The following is a 20,587-nucleotide window of genomic DNA, read 5'->3' as shown; positions in this document are numbered from 1 at the left end:
CTCGTGNAAATGAAACTTAGCATAACTGATAGTTTCAAGTAACTATCTTCCACCTAGAACCTATAACTCTATATGAAGTAATCAATTATAATTAAACATAATATCATAGGAAATACACAATTAGACTGCTCTGTAGTTACTTTAATACGATCTCATGCTTTAGCACATAATCAGGGTTTTGAGTTAGGGCTTCTTAGGGCTATTACACCTGTTCTTTGGAAGATCTATCTCGTGTCTGGTATTGCATGGTTCCACTCTGCAAGAACTCCGAATCATTCTTTTGAAGATTATCCTTTTTATCATAAATGATCCGCTTGCCCCGAAATGACCTGGCCCAATAGGGAAATCCCAATTCATTGGTTCTTTCTATACAATCAACTAGAAAGCCCCAGGACCAGGAGTTTCATATTCTAGGAACCCAAACTATGTGATTGAATAAATCCTCTTGCTATCTGTTGCGGATCGAGGGCTCCTTCCCCTTCTTTCAATTCCGGTTCGTATTTTTCATAGAGAAATCTATGATCAAGGATAAAACAAGATCCATTTTGCATCATATCTAAGGGATTCCTTAGTTCGGGCCGAAGAAACAATGTCACTCGATCATTCTGACTGCAATCTTTTTCTGTCGGTGAGGATCCCACCAGAGCGCCTTCTACTTTTAATAGGCCATGAACTAGATAAGAATCATTCTCAAAGAGTTCATAATAAGTGATCTCATTTTTTTCATCGGATTTGGGTAGAGACCAAAGATCTTGAGTGACCGATCCGGCAGAACAACTCAAAAGATAAAGAAGTATCGTTAATTTCTTCACGCTTGTTCCAAGTTCGAATTACCATTTGAGCAAATAAGAATCCCTTCCTTACATGATTTCTTCTTCATATAGGTAGATATAGGATCTATAGGGCAATTACTTAGAAGTACATTTTGTGCAACAGCCCTTCCTATCTGATAGAAAAAGAGCCCATGATCCTGAACCGATCTTACCCGGGCTCGCAAATCCCAAGTTTGTCTATGAAGAGCGGATCAAATTGTATTACTGTCTATAATGGATTTCTTCTGTGTAATACTAATTGATAGGGCCTCATTGATAAGTGCTACAAGATCTCGTACATTGGAACCCATGGTTATTGTAACAGCCCGAATTTCCCGACCAGCTTACAAAGGATTAAGCACAGCGAAAGAAACTCTAGTCAAGGTAACCCGGACTATTACCATCACACTCACCGAACTAAATCGGAAGAGTGTGGAACTCAATCCCAACTCTATTCAAATAAATTAACTATTATAACTAGCTCTGATTCTCAGACTTATTCCCATAAATTTCTACAGAAAATCCGGCAGAGTTTCCTTTGAAAATAGGACAACGCTAAAGCGAAAATAATATAAACCTGTTTGCAAATTCAATTTATAAAATATTTCAAATCCCAAACTCAACAATCTCAACGCTTTCGCGGAGCAACAACCAATAGAGAATCAGGAACTAACTAGGCTCTTAAATGTAGAAATAACTATAGATTATAAACAATTAACTATTACAAAGTCAAGCGTCCTCACTTCGATAGCAATATATATACTACTCCAGCTTGTATCAGCTTCAACTTGCAAAGGTTAACTTTCGGCTTCAACCTGAAACATTTAGGAAAACTGCCACCAACAAGTGACAGGCCACAGAAATGACAAAACAACATATACACATCAGCAAAGCTGAGTACTAACCGTAAACAAGAGTAACACATGCTTTGATGGTTTTTACTTGAAACGACTCTCACACAATCAATATAAGTTCAACAATCACACCAATCATTGCATACTTAACAGCAATATTCTTGTTGAACATAATATTACATTTCCAAATTCCACGTTCCATAATACTTCATCAGTCATATAGTAACAAAATTCAATAAGATGACTCTCAACAGTGACAATTTCTATATTCTCATTTAATCAACCTTTCAACTCAGTTACTATATTTTCACAAAATCCGATCGTTTGGCATGAACGCGAGTGGAGATGGGTACCACACAGTACCAGCTGTCTCCAAACTAGTGAGGGTCGTCACACCAGCCTTTTATATTATGCTTGCAAGACTTACCCGGACATGTCCTAATACGCCAGGAATTAGCCCCTCCTGGAAGGCACAGCTATGGACTCTACCCGCCCTAACTCGGGGTCCTATTCATGCCTCAATTTCATATTTATAAAATAAGATATTTAATGGTTTATACTTTAAACCTCAATACTCAAAACATAACACCATATTCGACCTTATCTGGTCTTAACTCATATTTGAATCATTTCCTCATTATTATACCAAGTTATATTTTCAGAAACATAGTATTTTCGAAAAACTCCAATGACTGAACAAAAAGAATACTTTTATAATAATCCAATAGCAATTCAACAACTAACTCATAGAGATACATCTATAATCGCAGGCATTACTATAAACGATATATGATATCTAATATTCATATAGCACACAGGAGCATTTAAATATATATTGTGAACATAAAGGTTACATCCACTCTATCACAATTATGCGAAACCTCCAAGCATGATGACTTGATTTCCCATGTCATCTTGAATTATATACGTCTACATAGCCATCCTCCAACAATCATCTCAAAATAACATTGATAATCAATAACCAAAATTGACTAATCTAAACTATAAAAACGTAATCGTAACTTATTCCAATTCACAAATGATCAACCTTTAACATTCTAATTTCCTTAATCCTTAATTAATATCTATAACTTCGATGATATTAGCTACATCGACTTGCATCCCTATTCATAATCACCATTCTAAATTATATAACTAACCCAACTAAACATAACTATAACCTTACCTCAATCAAGAACATAATTTTGCTACCACAAATATATTGAGAATATGAAGCTAGCTCGACTCATAAATAAACTTAATAAACTTATTTCTATCTTGCACTCAAATCCTTAACCAATCGTATAACAATTCTAACATTAAATCTCCTTCATAATTCCGAATGATACTCCATCCCAAATCATCCTCCAATAATCAAGACTATCAAAGTAATTAGCAACTTGTATCCAACCTAGTCATTTCCCCTGTAGATAACCATAATCGTCTAACATATAACTCTTATAAAGAATATTTCAAATCGATACATATTATCTTTTCAAATTCCAATTATCAACATAAACACAACTGGTAGTAATTAATCATGTCAACAAATATCTACAACAATATTACTAAGTCTCTCAGTTAAATTAACTAACGAGAATAAACCAAAAACACATGACTCAAGTTTCATCGATCATGGTTCATTATAAGTAAAAATATAATCCATGTTATTACCATTAGCTGAGTTCTCATTAACATAATCAGTAATAAAACCAAGTATAGACCATACTCATGGTCATACATAGCGAGTTTATCTATTAAAACATGTCATTATCTAAGTGGACTTCTTTAAGGTAATTCTTAACTCACTTTGATTTATGTAGTTAAACACACACACTAATTCGCTTTAGTGAATCACTAGTCAAGTAGTCTGACTTTATCACTTATTTCATTTATAGTTATCAAACAAATACTTTATTACACATTTTATTAATCGAAACCATAGTTAATGAAACTAACTCAAGTACTCTTCACATTACTAATAAGGACTAATTAATTCTCTTTCTAACTTAATAGGAGAAAACTAAATAAATTAACTCAATCATTTTCTTAAATAAGAATGTCTCACGAGTCTAATTACAAATCTTTGATAAGGAGACATACACTAATATATTCAACTAAACTAGCAAATTCCATTAGTCGGATTAAATTGAGGTTATAAAGAGTCAATCAAACTAACTTACTCATTTAGTACTGTCCAATATAACGGTGATAAAGATTAGTGGTAAATTATTTAACAAAAGTAGCTTGGAACGTATAACGTCATTGCCTAGATTTCAATTTTAATAAACTCAACTCCAAACCACATACGTAAATGAAACACCCACTACCATGGCTTCTCTTTACTCGTTTCAAGAAGAATTGAATTAAAAGAATTATTTGTAGGCAAAATTGATCTAGTTTCTAAGGCTACAAAACCCAATGATACCATAAACTGATTTAATACCCAAGAATCAAACTAGTACTTAGGTACTCTTAGAATTGACAACAACAACAGCACACAACAGTTCACCACCAAGCATTAAAACAACAACACATATCTTGCCTCATCATCATCAAAACCACAACATCAACCAAGACAACACTTACACCCACTAGGAGTAACACAAACAATAGCAACAACGACAAATACAACTTCAACTGAATCACTAATCAAGAATTCTGAAATTCAAAGAAAATAGACAAGAGGTGTGTACCTCTGCTCAAGTAGAGCAGGGACGAAAACAAAGCACAAGAGTGGAGCTAAGCTCCGGCGATTCGTCGCGGCAAAGGCAACAGCAACACAGCAGGGCGACGGCGACGTCACTTTGCTCGCGGTCGCGGCACCGACCACCGCAAGTAACAACGGCAACACCGACAACCAAGAGGAAGGAGAAAACTGCAAGCAGAGGAAATAAAGAAGGGAGAAGTGTCGCGGGATCTCCGGCAGCCTCAGAAAACGCCGACGAGGCGCGGTGCAGCTGAGCGAGAGAATCCGAAGGTTCACTGGGAGGAGAGAGAGAGCAACGGTGTGGTGGCTTGCGAGCAGCACCACACGCGCAGCAAGAACGCCGGCGAGAAAGGGCCGACGACGCGGCAACGGTGGAGATGCGAGTGAGCGAGAGAGAGAGAGTGGCTGGGGATTGGGGGTTTCTGTTTTGTCGAGCAAAAGAACAGAGGAAAGGGGTCTTGTTTTGAGTTTGGGGTTTTGGTCTTGTTCACCGCCAAACAAATAAGAGAAGAATTTTGGTTTTGTTTCTTATTGAATTCAGCCGACAAAAGGACGAGTACAAGACCGACTTTGACTTCCCAATTGGGACAAATACCACTCAACTTAAACTTAAAATCTGAATATATAAAATAATAATAAAAAAAAAAAAATAGTCTCGTATAATTAAATAAATAAATATATTGCAAACACGACAATATAATTCACATTCCACCTTTAATTAAAATAAGAATTTTCGAAACATAATTAACTTAATAATTATAATTAGCATTTTAATAAAGGCTCTTAAAAACAGGGCTATTACACTCTACACCCTTAAAATAAGTTTCGTCCCGAAACTTACAAATAATTATTTTCATAAAACTAAAATCTCAAGCTCCAAAGACATGAATGGCCAGCCTCCATTCTACCATCATCTTTCGTATCTCTACTTCAACTTGATTCGCGAAATCAAGGAGCAAAGAAACAAAAGGGGCAATTTGTTGGCATTGGATTTCAATCATCTCATCGACAGAGATCTCGTTTGAAATTCATTTACTTAAGCAAATCATACAAGTTTTCTCGAAATACACACTTTTAAGTAAATAATATCATGAACAATCAAGTCTAACAAGATAATAATATACACAATAGCAAATATACACACACTTAATACCCATTTAAATAAATGGATTCATATAGTACACGCGTAAGCGCAAACACTCATACGGCTTGATTCATTTATACCCCACTCTTTAGCCAATTCATTAGACCTATATTCAACCCCTACACTATGATGTGGAGATCAGTGTATCCAAAAACTACTCAAGCTCTGATACCACTTGTAACAGCCCGAATTTCCCGACCAGCTTACAAAGGATAAGCACAGCGAGAAACTCTAGTCAAGGTAACCGGACTATTACCATCACACTCACCGAACTAAATCGGAGAGTGTGGAACTCAATCCCAACTCTATTCAAATAAATTAACTATTATAACTACGCTCTGATTCTCAACTCTATTCCCATAAATTCTACAGAAAATCCGGCAGAGTTTCCTTTGAAAATAGGACAACGCTAAAGCGAAAAAATATAAACCTGTTTGCAAATTCAATTTATAAAATATTTCCAAATCCCAAAGCTCAACAATCTCAACGCTTTCGCGGAGCAACAACCAATAGAGAATCAGGAACACTAACTAGCGACTCTTAAATGTAGAAATAACTATAGATTATAAACAATTAACTATTACAAAGTCAAGCGTCCTCACTTCGATAGCAACTATAATACTACTCCAGCTTGTATCAGCTTCAACTTGCAAAGGTTAACTTTGGCTTCAACCTGAAACATTTAGGAAAACTGCCACCCCCAAGTGACAGGCCACAGAAATGACAAAACATATACACATCAGCAAAGCTGAGTACTAACCCGTAAACAAGAGTAACACATGCTTTGATGGTTTTTACTTGAAAACGACTCTCACACAATCAACAGTTCAACAATCACACCAATCATAGCATACTTAGCAGCAATATTCTTGTTGAACATACATATTACATTTCCAAATTCCACGTTCCATAATACTTCATCAGTCATATAGTAACAAAATTCAATAAGATGACTCTCAACAGTGACATATTTCTATATTCTCATTTAATCAACCTTTCAACTCAGTTACTATATTTTCACAAAATCCGATCGTTTGGCATGAACGCGAGTGGAGAGGGGTACCACACAGTACCAGCTGTCTCCAAACTAGTGAGGGTCGTCACCCAGCCTTTTATTATTATGCTTGCAAGACTTACCCGGACATGTCCTATAACGCCAGGAATTAGCCCCTCCTGGAAGGCAACAGCTAGGGACTCTACCCGCCCTAACTCGGGGTGCCTATTCATGCCTCACTTTCATATTTATAAAATAAGATATTTAATGGTTTATACTTTAAACCTCAATACTCAAAACATAACACCATATTCGACCTTATCTGGTCTTAACTCATATTTGAATCATTTCCTCATTTATTTACCAAGTTATATTTTCAGAAACATAGTATTTTCGAAAAAACTCCAATGACTGAACAAAAAGAATACTTTTATAATAATCCAATAGCAATTCACAACTAACTCATAGAGATACATCTATAATCGCAGGCATTACTATAAACGATATATGATATCTAATATTCATATAACGCACACAGGAGCATTTAAATATATATTGCTGAACATAAAGGTTACATCCACTCTATCACAATTATGCGAAACCTCCAAGCATGATGACTTGATTTCCCATGTCATCTTGAATTATATACGTCTACATAGCCATCCTCCAACAATCATCTCAAAATAACATTGATAATCAATAACCAAAATTAGACTAATCTAAACTATAAAAACGTAATCGTAACTTATTCCCAATTCACAAATGATCAACCTTTAACATTCTAATTTCCTTAATCCTTAATTAATATCTATAACTTCGATGATATTAGCTACATCGACTTGCATCCCTATTCATAATCACCATTCTAAATTATATAACTAACCCAACTAAACATAACTCTAACCTTACCTCAATCAAGAACTAATTTTCTACCACAAATATATTGAGAATATGAAGCTAGCTCGACTCATAATAAACCTTAATAAACTTATTTCTATCTTGCACTCAAATCCTTAACCAATCGTATAACAATTCTAACATTACAATCTCCTTCATAATTCCGAATGATACTCCATCCCAAAATCATCCTCCAATAATCAAGACTATCAAAGTAATTAGCAACTTGTATCCAACCTAGTCATTTCCCTGTAGATAACCATAATCGTCTAACATATAACTCTTATAAAGACATATTTCAAATCGATACATATATGCTTTTCAAATTCCAATTATCAACATAAACACAACTGGTAGTAATTAATCATGTCAACAAAATATCTACAACAATATTACTAAGTCTCTCAGTTAAATTAATAACGAGAATAAACCAAAACAACATGACTCAAGTTTCATCGATCATAGGTTATTATAAGTAACAAATATAATCCATGTTATACCATTAGCTGAGTTCTCATTAACATAATCAGTAATAAAACCAAGTATAGACCATACTCATGGTCATACATAGCGAGTTTATCTCATTAAAACAATGTCATTATCTAAGTGGGACTTCTTTAAGGTAATTCTTAACTCACTTTGATTTATGTAGTTAAACACACACACTAATTCGCTTTAGTGAATCACTAGTCAAGTAGTTGACTTTATCAACTTATTTCATTTATAGTTATCAAACGACAATACTTTATTAACCACATTTTCATTAATCGAAACCATAGTTAATGAAACTAACTCAAGTACTCTTCACATTACTAATAAGGACTAATTAATTCTCTTTCTAACTTAATAGGAGAAAACTAAATAAATTAACTCAATCAATTTTCTTAAATAAGAATGTCTCACGAGTCTAATTACAAATCTTTGATAAGGAGACAATAACACTAATATATTCAACTAAACTAGCAAATTCCATTAGTCGGATTAAATTGAGGTTATAAAGAGTCAATCAAACTAACTTACTCATTTAGTACTGTCCAATATAACGGTGATAAAGATTAGTGTTAAATTATTTAACAAAAGTAGCTTGGAACGTATAACGTCATTGCCTAGATTTCAATTTTAATAAACTCAACTCCAAACCACATACGTAAATGAAACACCCACCTACCATGGCTTCTCTTTACTCGTTTCAAGAAGAATTGAATTAAAAGAATTATTTGTAGGCAAAATTGATCTAGTTTACTAAGGCTACAAAGCCAATGATACCATAAACTGATTTAATACCCAAAGAATCAAACTAGTACTTAGGTACTCTTAGAATTGACAACAACAACAGCACAACAACAGTTCACCACCAAGCATTAAAACAACAACAACATATCTTGCTCATCATCATCAACAACCACAACATCAACCAAGACAACACTTACACCCACTAGGAGTAACACAAACAATAGCAACAACGACAAATAACAACTTCAACTTGAATCACTAATCAAGAATTCTGAAATTCAAAGAAAAATAGACAAAGGTGTGTACCTCTGCTCAAGTAGAGCAGGGACGAAAACAAAGCACAAGAGTGGAGCTAAGCTCCGGCGATTCGTCGCGGCAAAGGCAACAGCAACACAGCAGCGGCGACGGCGACGTCACTTTGCTCGCGGTCGCGGACCGACCAACGCAAGTAACAACGGAACACCGACAACCAAGAGGAAGGAGAAAACTGCAAGCAGAGGAAATAGAGAAGGGAGAAGTGTCGCGGATCTCCGGCAGCCTCGAAAACGCCGACGAGGCGCGGTGCAGCTGAGCGAGAGAATCCGAAGGTTCACTGGGAGGAGAGAGAGAGCAACGGTGTGGTGGCTTGCGAGCAGCACCACACGCGCAGCAAGAACGCCGGCGAGAAAGGGCCGACGACGCGGCAACGGTGGAGATGCGAGTGAGCGAGAGAGAGAGAGTGGCTGGGGATTGGGGGTTTTTGTTTTGTCGAGCAAAAGAACAGAGGAAAGGGGTCTTGTTTTGAATTTGGGGTTTTGGTCCTGTTCACCGCCAAACAAATAAGAGAAGAATTTTGGTATTGTTTCTTATTGAATTCAGCCGACAAAGGACGAGTACAAGACCGACTTTGACTTCCCAATTGGGACAAATACCACTCAACTTAAAATAAAATCTGAAAATATAAAATAATAATAATAAAAATAAAAATAGTCTCGTATAATTAAATAAATAAATATATTGCAAACACGACAATATAATTCACATTCCACCTCTTAATTAAAATAAGAATTTTCGAAACATAATTAACTTAATAATTATAATTAGCATTTTAATAAAGGCTCTTAAAAACAGGGCTATTACAGTTATGGACCTGATAATATGGAACATTTTCTTTTCCAAGTGAAATCCTCTAGTATATGAAAGAGTGAAAAAGTACTTTCGTTGTTGTGGAATATGAAGCCTTCGTATCTTAATGCATGTATTTAATTGATTTGGAGCTATTAGAGCGGGATCCACTTTCTGAGGAATATGAGTCGAAGCAAGAACAAGAATATCTCAAGTTGACCTTCTTTCACAATCCCTAGAGAGATAGTTCACTAATAGACCAAGGGATAAGTAATTCGACTCATTCACATCCAGGTCATGAATGTTTGGAATCCATATTATGCAAGGAGACATTGCTTTTGCTAATTCGAATTGAAGGGTGATAGAAAATTGGTCTATTTCCGGCATCATATCCATAGTTAGCGCATTCATCGTAGTTAGCAGCTCCAGCTCCGTATCAAGGTCACGATCGATATCGTCACTAGCATCAATAAGAGAACCTTCAGGCTTGTTATCCAGGAACTTATTCAGAAATACCGTAATAAAAGGAACATATGAGTTTGTCGCTAGGTATTTGACCAAATAGGATCGTCCAGTTCCTATAGAACCTATCACTAAAATACCTCTAGAGGCGGATAGGGCTAAGCGGAGCGAAAAGGGTTTTCCATGAGATGGGAAATGAAAACTATTAGCCTCACACGAGGTTTGTGAATAAGTGATTGTCTGATAATGAGCAAGGAATACTCGTCTTTCTGCTAAACAAGATGTATTGAACTCATAATTCATTAGATACTTTTTATGAATGTCAGCTAAGTATCGTAAGTAAATTTCTCCCGGTTGTTCAATCATTTGATAACCAGAGTCATTCTTTGATAAATGATCACTATGAGTCAAACTCAATAGAATTTGATCAACCCTTTTTTTTGTCGTTGTCGTTGAAGTGGAGAACTGAACCAAGAATTCTCTTTATTCCTCATCAATCGGATCACTGCTCGCGACCCAGGATTCTATTTTATCATCAATCCAATTGTCGTTTACCCTTTTTCTAATCAATGCATAGATCTCTTTACTTGTATGACTTAGATGTCTCGTATTTCTCGAAAAAGTGATTCGATTGATGGGATTTGGTATGATACTTATGAGATCGATGGGCTCGATGAGATCGATGAGATCGATGAGATTAATATTCAAATCTTTTTTCTTAGAACGTATTGATTTGAACCCATAAATGGAACACCACACTAGCATGTTGTCGCCAGAAGCAGAACCCCATATTTATTCTAGGGAATCTCCTAATTATTCCAAAGCAACCAAAAAGAGATTCTTTAACCAGAAGAAATTCGGTTCCGATGTAGGATACCTATCGGAAGTTTTCGCAACTCAATCATGTATGATGGAATCATCCAAAATTAGACCTTTTTGAACTCTGACTGTAACTCACTAGAGGCTCAGAAAACAAAGAGAAGATGTGTACGAACGAGATATCCAGCAACAAGAAGAAGGAAAAGGATTGAATAGAAGAACTCCCGAACATTTGGCGATCCCAGATGTGTCCATATCAATGGTGACTCATTATTTCGATGAATCATTTCTTCGGACAGAAGAAGATTATGTAAACACTTATTCAAAATCTCACGTATCAGATTCCATTAGACACAATATTTTCTGAAGAATTTGCCATGATATATCTGATCCGTGCATAATATCATGAAGAATAGATAAAAAAAAATTGACTTAGTATCGGCAATAGGTCTGAAAAAGTATCTAAAAATAGAAAATTTAGATATTTGTACCCTGTCGAAGTAAGGAACCACGGCATATATGTTTGGAATAGATTCCATTTTGAGAGAGTTGAAAAAGCACTATCTCGTTGAAAGGTACTAGTGGACCTCTCAGTAGGATTTGAACCTAGATGAAGTTCGGACCATCTGCCAGAGAAAAAAGAACAAATAGATCTTGTAGGATTCTCAAGAAGTTCTTCGATTTCTTCCGGAAGCAGATGAATAATCATCCGCTTCTCACGTTCCGTGAATAGCCGAGGCATTAAGGAATATCCAGAAAGGCATTTCGAGAATCGGTCTGATTCTATCTCTGTTCCTCTCGTTGAAGAAAGGAAGGATCCCAAAGAATCGATCTTTCTTTTAGTTGTTGAATCTCTCTTTTATTGATTAATGTGTGATATTACATATCGGCATTACTAATGGAATCCAAACGATCTCTAGATTGATCAGAAGATTCTTTCAATTGGCTAAAATCCATTACTTGAACAAAACTAGATCTTGTGAAATCATATTGAATATTTGACGATACATTACGTACCTTGCTAAAAAACCGATCCTTATTTACCAACCACACATTGTCTAGCCAAATCCAATTCTCTCTCGATACGTTCCTCAAAAAAAGAGAAAGACAATCAAACAATTCCCAATCATGGTCCTTGCGGATCGGATCATCCATATAATATACAAAGGGAAACTCCAGATATTTGATATCTTTCTCTTTGAATGAGATCTCAATTCCAGCGACAGTTTCATTAGATATCTTACAACTAGAATCCCTATTTTTTCCAATCCAGTTCCTCCACCACCGCGAACCCCGGTTAGATTCAGGCATGATACACTTTTTAGTTTTTGGAAGAAACCAAGTACTCTCTTTTGGATCCAGGAAATAACTCTTAGAAATCTTTTTTTCTTTTGGAAGATAGAGGAGCAAAACAATCAGCCTATTGATATTGGAGGACCCAAAGGATTTTTCCAATGTATCATTTCTGGGTCCAATGGAATTCATTGGTATAGAAAGAAGCCCTAGCAAAGAGAGATTTTTTCTTTAGACCATATTTCGATTGGTAATATGATATATAAGGACCACTACCACAAAGAGTACTACACCCTTGATCGTGAAATATCGATTGCTTGTTGAACCCTGTGAATTACGTGAAAGTAGGATACTCCAAATTCGGAGGTCAAAGAGTTTTAAAAAACGTTCTTGGTGGAAAAAAATGTGAATGAAAGATCCCACTGAATTGAATTGGGTCCATGAATCTAAGAAATAGTGAGAATTCTTAATCTCTCTCAATATCTCTCTCAATTCTAAAATCCGGGATTTGAATTGATATCCTTTCATTGATTCCTCCTAAATTGCATTGATTTATCCTAAAGATTTCATTTCAATTGGAATTTGGTTATTCACCATGTACGAGGATCCCCGCTAAGCATCCATGGCTGAATGGTTAAAGTGCCCAACTCATAATTGGCGAATTCCTAGGTTCAATTCCTACTGGATGCACGCCAATGTGACCCTCTAATAAGTCTATTGGAATTGGCTCTGTATCAGTGGAATCTCATCATCCATATATAAGGAAGTGGTGTGGTATATTCATATCGTAACATATGAACAGTAAGAACTAGCATTCTTATTGAAACTCGAACTCATAGGGATGAAAATCGATTTATGGAAGGAATCAAATATGCAGTATTTACAGACAAAAGTATTCGATTATTGGAGAAAAATCAATATACTTCTAATGTCGAATGAAGATCAACTAGGACGGAAATAAAGCATTGGGTCGAACTTTGTAATAGCTATGAATAGGCATCGACTCCCGGGAAAGGGTAGAAGAATAGGACCTATTATGGGACATACAATGCATTACAGACGTATGATCATTACGCTTCAATCGAGTTATTCTATTTCACCTCTTAGAAAGAAAAGAACTTAAATCAAAATACTTAATAGCATGGCGATACATTTATACAAAACTTCTACCTCGAGCACACGCAATGGAGCCGTAGACAATCAAGTGCAATCCAATCCACGAAATAATTTGATCTATGGACAGCGTCGTTGTGGTAAAGGTCGTAATGCCAGAGGAATCATTACCGCAAGGCATAGAGGGGAGGTCATAAGCGTCTATACCGTAAAATCGATTTTCGGCGGAATGAAAAAGACATATATGGTAGAATCGTAACCATAGAATACGACCCTAATCGAAATGCATACATTTGTCTGATACACTATGGGGATGGTGAGAAGAGATACATTTTACATCCCAGAGGAGCTATAACTGGAGATACCATTGTTTCTGGTACAGAAGTTCCTATAAAAATGGGAAATGCCCTACCTTTGACCGATATGCCCTTAGGCACGGCCATACATAACATAGAAATCACACTTGGAAAGGGTGGACAATTAGCTAGAGCAGCGGGTGCTGTAGCGAAACTGATTGCAAAAGAGGGAAATCGGCCACATTAAAATTACCTTCTGGGGAGGTACGTTTGATATCCAAAAACTGCTCAGCAACAGTCGGGCAAGTGGGGAATGTTGGAGTGAACCAGAAAAGGTTGGGTAGAGCCGGATCTAAGCGTTGGCTAGGTAAGCGTCCTGTAGTAAGAGGAGTAGTTATGAACCCTGTAGACCATCCCCATGGGGGGGGTGAAAGGAGGGCCTCAATTGGTAGAAAAAACCCCACAACCCCTTAGGGTTATCCTGCACTTGGAAGAAGAAGTAGAAAAAGGAATAAATATAGTGATAATTTTATTATTCGTCGACATAGTAAATAGGAAAGAAAATGAAAATAGAATTAGTTTCTTCGTCTTTACATAAAAATAATATAGGAGTAATTAACTGTGAAACGTTCACTATAAAAAAAACCCTTTTGTAGCGAATCATTTATTAAGAAAAATTGAGAAGCTTAACACAAAGGCGGAAAAAGAAATAATAGTAACTTGGTCACGGGCATCTACCATTATACCCACAATGATTGGACACACAATTGCTATTCATAATGGAAGAGAACACGTGCCCATTTACATAACAGATCGCATGGTAGGTCATAAATTAGGAGAATTTGCATCAACTCTAAATTTCCGGGGACACGCAAAAAACGATAATAAATCTCGTCGTTAAGTTGAAGTTAATTAAGTTAATATAAAAAATTATAGATACTTATCATTTATTAATGGAGGTAAACTTGATGGGTTTTTTTAAAAAAAAAGAAGAGAAGGAAGAATTTGATTACCTTCGTAAGTACCAGTGGCGTCTACGAGACGAGTACCAGCCATGGAAGGACGATGAGGTAACTGCTAAGGGGTACTATATATCAATGTCTGTTGACAAAGCACGAAGAGTAATTGATCAGATCCGCGGGCGTTCCTACGAGGAAACGCTTATGATATTAGAACTCATGCCCTATCGAGCATGTTATCCCATTTTTCAATTGATTTATTTTGCAGCAGCAAATGCTCGTTGCAATAGAAAATTCACCAAAGCAAATTTAATCATTAGTAAAATAGAAGTTAATAAAGGCAGTACCATAAAAAAATAAAAACCGTGAGCTCAAGTGTAACAGCCCCCTATATAGCTTACCGTAAATTAATTAAAAACTATATTTTCTAGCATTAGCGGAAGCAAAATCATAATCAAATAATACGGAGGCTGTCACTTGCTGGAGTCAACCCATTAATAAGGCTGACTACGAGCTAATATTAAAAGAACATTCATCACACAAAAGATAAGTTAGTTATTACAGGCCCAAAATAAGATTATATCGTAAATTTAAACATTCTTCATAAAACAGAAGTAAGTCGCAAAATATGATCATGTTCAAGCTTGGATCCACTATGATAGTTGAGACATGACTTCACAGAGCTAGCTCTTCCATTGGACTACCTTAGCTTGCTATTCCCTGCACAAGAGTTTGCCCCCACCAGGACAGGTTCATAGAACAAAAGTCAGCTTACACTGGTATGCAAATAAACCCAAAACAATGGATTATGGTGGCGGAAAACAAGGAGTGTTCACACTCCTAAGGTGTTTTGCAAATCAATACGTTAAGGAAATAAACCATTATGGTAAAAATACACATTCTAAATGCTCACAGGTTTATTTCAACCATCTACATACAAACACAAGTTGAAAATGTTTACTTTAGAGCGTAGGAAGAAGATAACACAATGAGGTGCATTAAGGTGCAACCTCCACACAATTCGGAGTTAAACTCCTACTATTTTCTCGCTTGAAAGCTTTTATAGGACATGTCCTCTCACACATTACACACATTGCTCTTCACTATGCAAAATGGATTCGCATTCATTAATAACAAACACACTTTACTAAAACGGTTTGTAAGAAACCACATTAAATCTTAAGTTGTAAAAATTGATTCAAAGTTTGGTTAAGGATGGATTAATGGATTTAGGACAGTAGGTACATGATTTTAGGATGCAAAAATAGTTTTAAAGAATCCACACAATCCGACTTAAACAAACATAAGGACAATTTAGGTTGATGTGCGTAAAATAGTGATTTCGGACCTTATAAAAGAAAACTACTTTGAATGGAATTTGATCCTCGAATATGATTGAGTAATATAAGTAAAACAAATCATTTTTAACCTACTGTAAGTACTCACATACTATTGGAAATGCTCCCCTTGAAAAGGTTATAAGACACCAAGTATAGTTCATTCTTAAAACGTAGTTTATAAATGATTTTCTAAACCCCTAATGTAATGTGAAATGCTGTAGAAATTCCTATCAAGGTATATCATGGAAACTAAGTATTCTTTATTAAGTGTAACTAACAATAAGTTCAATGCAATCCTTTTTGCAACATAGATAGCATTATCAAATAATATCACACAATAAAACATGCCTTTAACAACATTTTTTTAGTATAAAAGTTCTACTACCAACCTAAAAGATGTTCTCATCTATTAACACACATGCATATGACAACCTAATATAATCCAACCTACTGCCTAGTAGTTTAAAAAATCCATCCAAAATACCAATATTCACAATCCTTTACCAAACCGAATAAAATCCACATACTATCCTTCCTAAGGTAATAAAAAGAAACCTCTTTTCATTTGTTGTTCCATCATGCAAAGGGTTATACTTATATGTCATCAAAATACAGAATCACATAGTCATTTAAACCAAAAATTTGTCCTCAAATTCATTCCCAATATAATCTAGTAACTTCCATAATACTTAACTTCCAAAAAGGGATTGAATTTGCATACCTTAACTTGTAAATGGTGCAACTCGACTTCTCCTTGTCCTTTGGATGAGATTTTTACTTCTTTGGAACCCCTAAACACCTATTTACATCCACACAAAAATTCATAAGGATTTACCTAAGGGAAGTACTTCAATTTATCCAAACAATTCAACATACCTACTGTTTTTCTGTTGATGAAGATGTCTCTTTTTCTTGAACTTCTTGGCCTTGAACGAATGATTTCTTGGATACCCAGTATGCTCCTACATGTATATAATGAGAATAAAGTCTTGCATGCAGGAGTTACTGAGGAAAATTTCGAGAAAACACAAGCAGAGATGAGCTCTGCTGCTACCGCCAGAAATGGCATGTAGGGGGAGAGATGAGAAAGAGTTTTGGGCAGAGGGTTTTTGACTGAGTTCGGTGATGAAAATTATGTGAAATATGGAGGTGTATGTGAGGAAGGTATTAGTATATCTTCCCAGCCTTGGTCAACACATTTAAGTGGGTTAATATGGTTCCATTCCACTTGGTGCATTTTACACAATTTCCAGCTCTTCTCTTTGGACTGAATATGACTTCAAATCTTTTATTATACCATATGCTAGTGATCTAACTTTTCACAAGATGATTATTTCACCCCAAATATCCACAACATATCCTCCCTTGATTTATCTAAACCCATATATTAAACTAACTCTAAAATCCATTATATTAATCATAACCGTTAATTTGCTTAATAGTTGAAACATAGTTCCTATCTTCCAATAGTTCCCAATTTTCACAATCAACTTCTTAAAATAATATATCGATCTAAGTGTTCACATGTAACTTAATAATATTATTATTATTATATAATTCCTTCTAAGACTAATTACACCAAGCACAATTATTTTACACACAACTTATCATACGTATTACTACGTACGATCACATTTAAATTTCACGATTTAAGTTACTTAATCATATATAATCCTATTATTTACCGGCTGTTACACGTTTCCCCCTTAAGAAGTTTCGTCCCGAAACTTAACCGTACCTTAGAAAAGTTGCGGATAGCGGTGCTTCATATAGCTCTTTTTCCCACGTAGCCTCCTCCGAATCCTGACTGGACCAAATACCTTGACTAATGGTATGACTTGATTCCGTAGAACCTTTTCGCGTCGGTCCAATATTCTGATCGGTCTCTCTTCATAACTAAGAGTCTCATCAAGTTGCAATGGTTCATGAGATAACACATGGGAAGGATCGTGCACATATTTCCGAAGCTGTGATACATGGAACACATTATGGATGCGAGACAGTTCAGTTGGCAACGCAATTTCATAAGCTACCTCCCAACTCTTTTCAAGATTTCATAAGGTCCAATGAACTTCGGACTAAGTTTGCCTCGAATCCGAATCTCTTTACCCTTTGGTAGGGGAAACTTTAAGGAAAACTTTATCTCCAACTTCAAATTCCAGTTTCCTCCTTCTTAGTCTGCTATTTCTTCTGACGATCCTGAGCGATTTTCATCTTTTCCCGGATTATTCGGATTTGATCCATAGTCTCTTGAACCAATCTGGTCCTACAGGTACTCTATTCCTCAAATCTTCCCAACAAATCGGCGTTCGGCATTTCGACCTACAGGGCTTCATATGGAGCCATTCCTATTGTGGCTTGATGACTGTTGTTGTAAGAGAATTCTATCAAAGCTAAATGATCTTCCCAAGACCCTTGGAATTCCAAAACACAAGCTCGTAACATATCTTCCAATACCTGAATTGTACGTTCAGTTTGACCATTGGTAGCAGGATGAAACGTCATACTAAATTTCAATGTTGTTCCAAAAGCTTCCTGAAGTTTCTCCCAGAAATGAGCCAGAAATCGAGGGTCCCTATCAGAAACGATGCTTACTGGTACCCCATGGAGACGAACAACATTCCGAATGTAGGCATCAGCCATCTGCGACTGATTCCATGTTCCCTTTATTGCAAGAAATCGCGCCGTTTTAGTGAGACGATCCACTATTACCCAAATTGAGTCATTTCCTTTCCTAGACTTGGTAACCCAGACACGAAATCCATTGAGACAGAATCCCATTTCCATTCCTGGAATAGGTAATGGTTGCAATAACCCAGGTGCCTTCTGGCGTTCAAACTTCACTTTTTGACATGTTAAACATCTCGCCACATATCTCGCTACATCCTTCTTGAGCCTCTCCACCAGAAGTACTTAAGATCTCGCACCATTTTGTCCCTACCAGGATGGCACTGAATACGGACTGCTATGAGCTTCCTTCAGAACCCTTTGTCTTAAATCCTGATCCTGGGGAACACACCATCGTCCCCTGAGTCTAATACTCCCGTCTTCATACTGAGCAAACTCCTAAGTCTCGCCATTCTTAATCTTTTCTTTGACACCCTGCAGGAATGCATTTTGCTTTGCTTTTCCCGAATCTCGAGTATAATCAGGTTGGACAGTTAAAGCATTAATGGTTCTCCAATTCCCCTGAACGTACTAAAACGAGTTCAAATAACTCTATTCTCTTTACTCAGTTCATCTGGCATTGCTGATAAAAGCTTAATTCACTCCTTGGCCTTCTACTAAGTGCATCTGCCACCTATTTGCTTTTCCGGGATGATATTGAATGTCGATGTCGTAATCTTTGAGCAACTCTAACCATCTTCTTGCCTCATGTTCATATCTTTTTGAGTGAAGATATACTTCAAACTTTTATGATCCGTGAACACCTTACATGAAACTCCGTACAAATAATGTCGCCAAACTTCAGAGCAAAGACAACTGCAGCTAATTCTAAATCATGCACTGGATAATTTTTCTCATGAGGCCGCAACTGTCGAGACGCGTAGGCTATCACTTTCCATGCTGCATCAACACACTCCCAGCCTTCCTGAGAAGCATCACTATAAATTTCAAACCCCTCAGTTCCGAAGGAAGGGTCAGAATAGGAGCACTAGCCAACCTCCGCTTTAACTCTAAGAAGGCGGCTTCATATTTTTCATTCCATTGAAAACGAGAGTTTTTCCTGATTAAACTTGTGATGGGTAATGCTATTTTGAGAAATTCTTCACAAATCGCCGATAATAACCTGCAAACCCAGAAACTCCTAACTTCTGACACATTCTTCGGTGCTGGCCACTCTTCTACTGCCTTAATCTTGTCCGGATCTACAGAGATACCTTCCTTAGACACCACATGCCAGAAACTTCACCTCCTCTAACCAGAAATCACATTTACTAAGCTTGGCATACAATTTCCTCTCTGGAGTGTGACCAGACAGTTCTAGATGACCTTCATGTTCCTCACGATTCCTTGAGTATATCAAGATATCATCTATAAAGATAACCACAAATCGATCCAAGAACGGCTTAAAATAGCGTTGCATTAAATCCATAAAAGCCGCAGGCGCATTAGTCAATCCAAATGGCATAACAAAAACTCGTAATGCCCGTATCGAGTGCGGAAAGCTGTCTTTGGTATATCCTCCTCTACAATCCTCATCTGGTGATAACCAGACCTAATCAATCTTGGAGAATACACTCGCCCCCTAGCTGATCAAATAGATCATCAATTCTTGGTAAAGGATACCTATTCCGCACCGTGATCTTATTGATCTCTCGATAATCTATACATAATCTCATGGAGCCATCCTTTTTCTTGACGAACAACACTGGTGCTCCCCATGGAGACACACTAGGTCTGATATACCCTTTCTGCAACAACTCATCCAATTGCTTCTTCAATTCTACCATCCAGCTGGCGCCATCCTATACGGAGCTCTTGAGATCGGGTAGCTCCCGGAATCAAATCTATATGAAAATCCACACTCGATGTGGAGGCAACCCTGGTAAATCC

The 20,587-nt window shown here is 36.6% G+C and overlaps 1 long non-coding RNA gene and 1 pseudogene across 1 annotated transcript; both read right to left on the bottom strand.

Annotated features, from left to right (window-relative positions):
- Window positions 1–202: 202 nt before the first annotated feature.
- Window positions 203–12,955, bottom strand: LOC125494210 (protein Ycf2-like; annotated as a pseudogene).
- On the bottom strand, window positions 5,942–9,078 carry LOC130591248 (uncharacterized). The gene is made up of 2 exons (XR_008969005.1): window positions 8,951–9,078; window positions 5,942–6,211 (listed from the first exon to the last, which is right to left on the bottom strand). It is a non-coding gene; the product is annotated as an uncharacterized LOC130591248 (long non-coding RNA).
- Window positions 12,956–20,587: the final 7,632 nt, after the last annotated feature.

The sequence above is a fragment of the Beta vulgaris genome, chromosome 4, assembly GCF_026745355.1.
Source record: "Beta vulgaris subsp. vulgaris cultivar EL10 chromosome 4, EL10.2, whole genome shotgun sequence".
Taxonomy (NCBI): domain Eukaryota; kingdom Viridiplantae; phylum Streptophyta; class Magnoliopsida; order Caryophyllales; family Amaranthaceae; genus Beta; species Beta vulgaris.
This window is presented reverse-complemented; position numbering and strand designations above follow the sequence as displayed.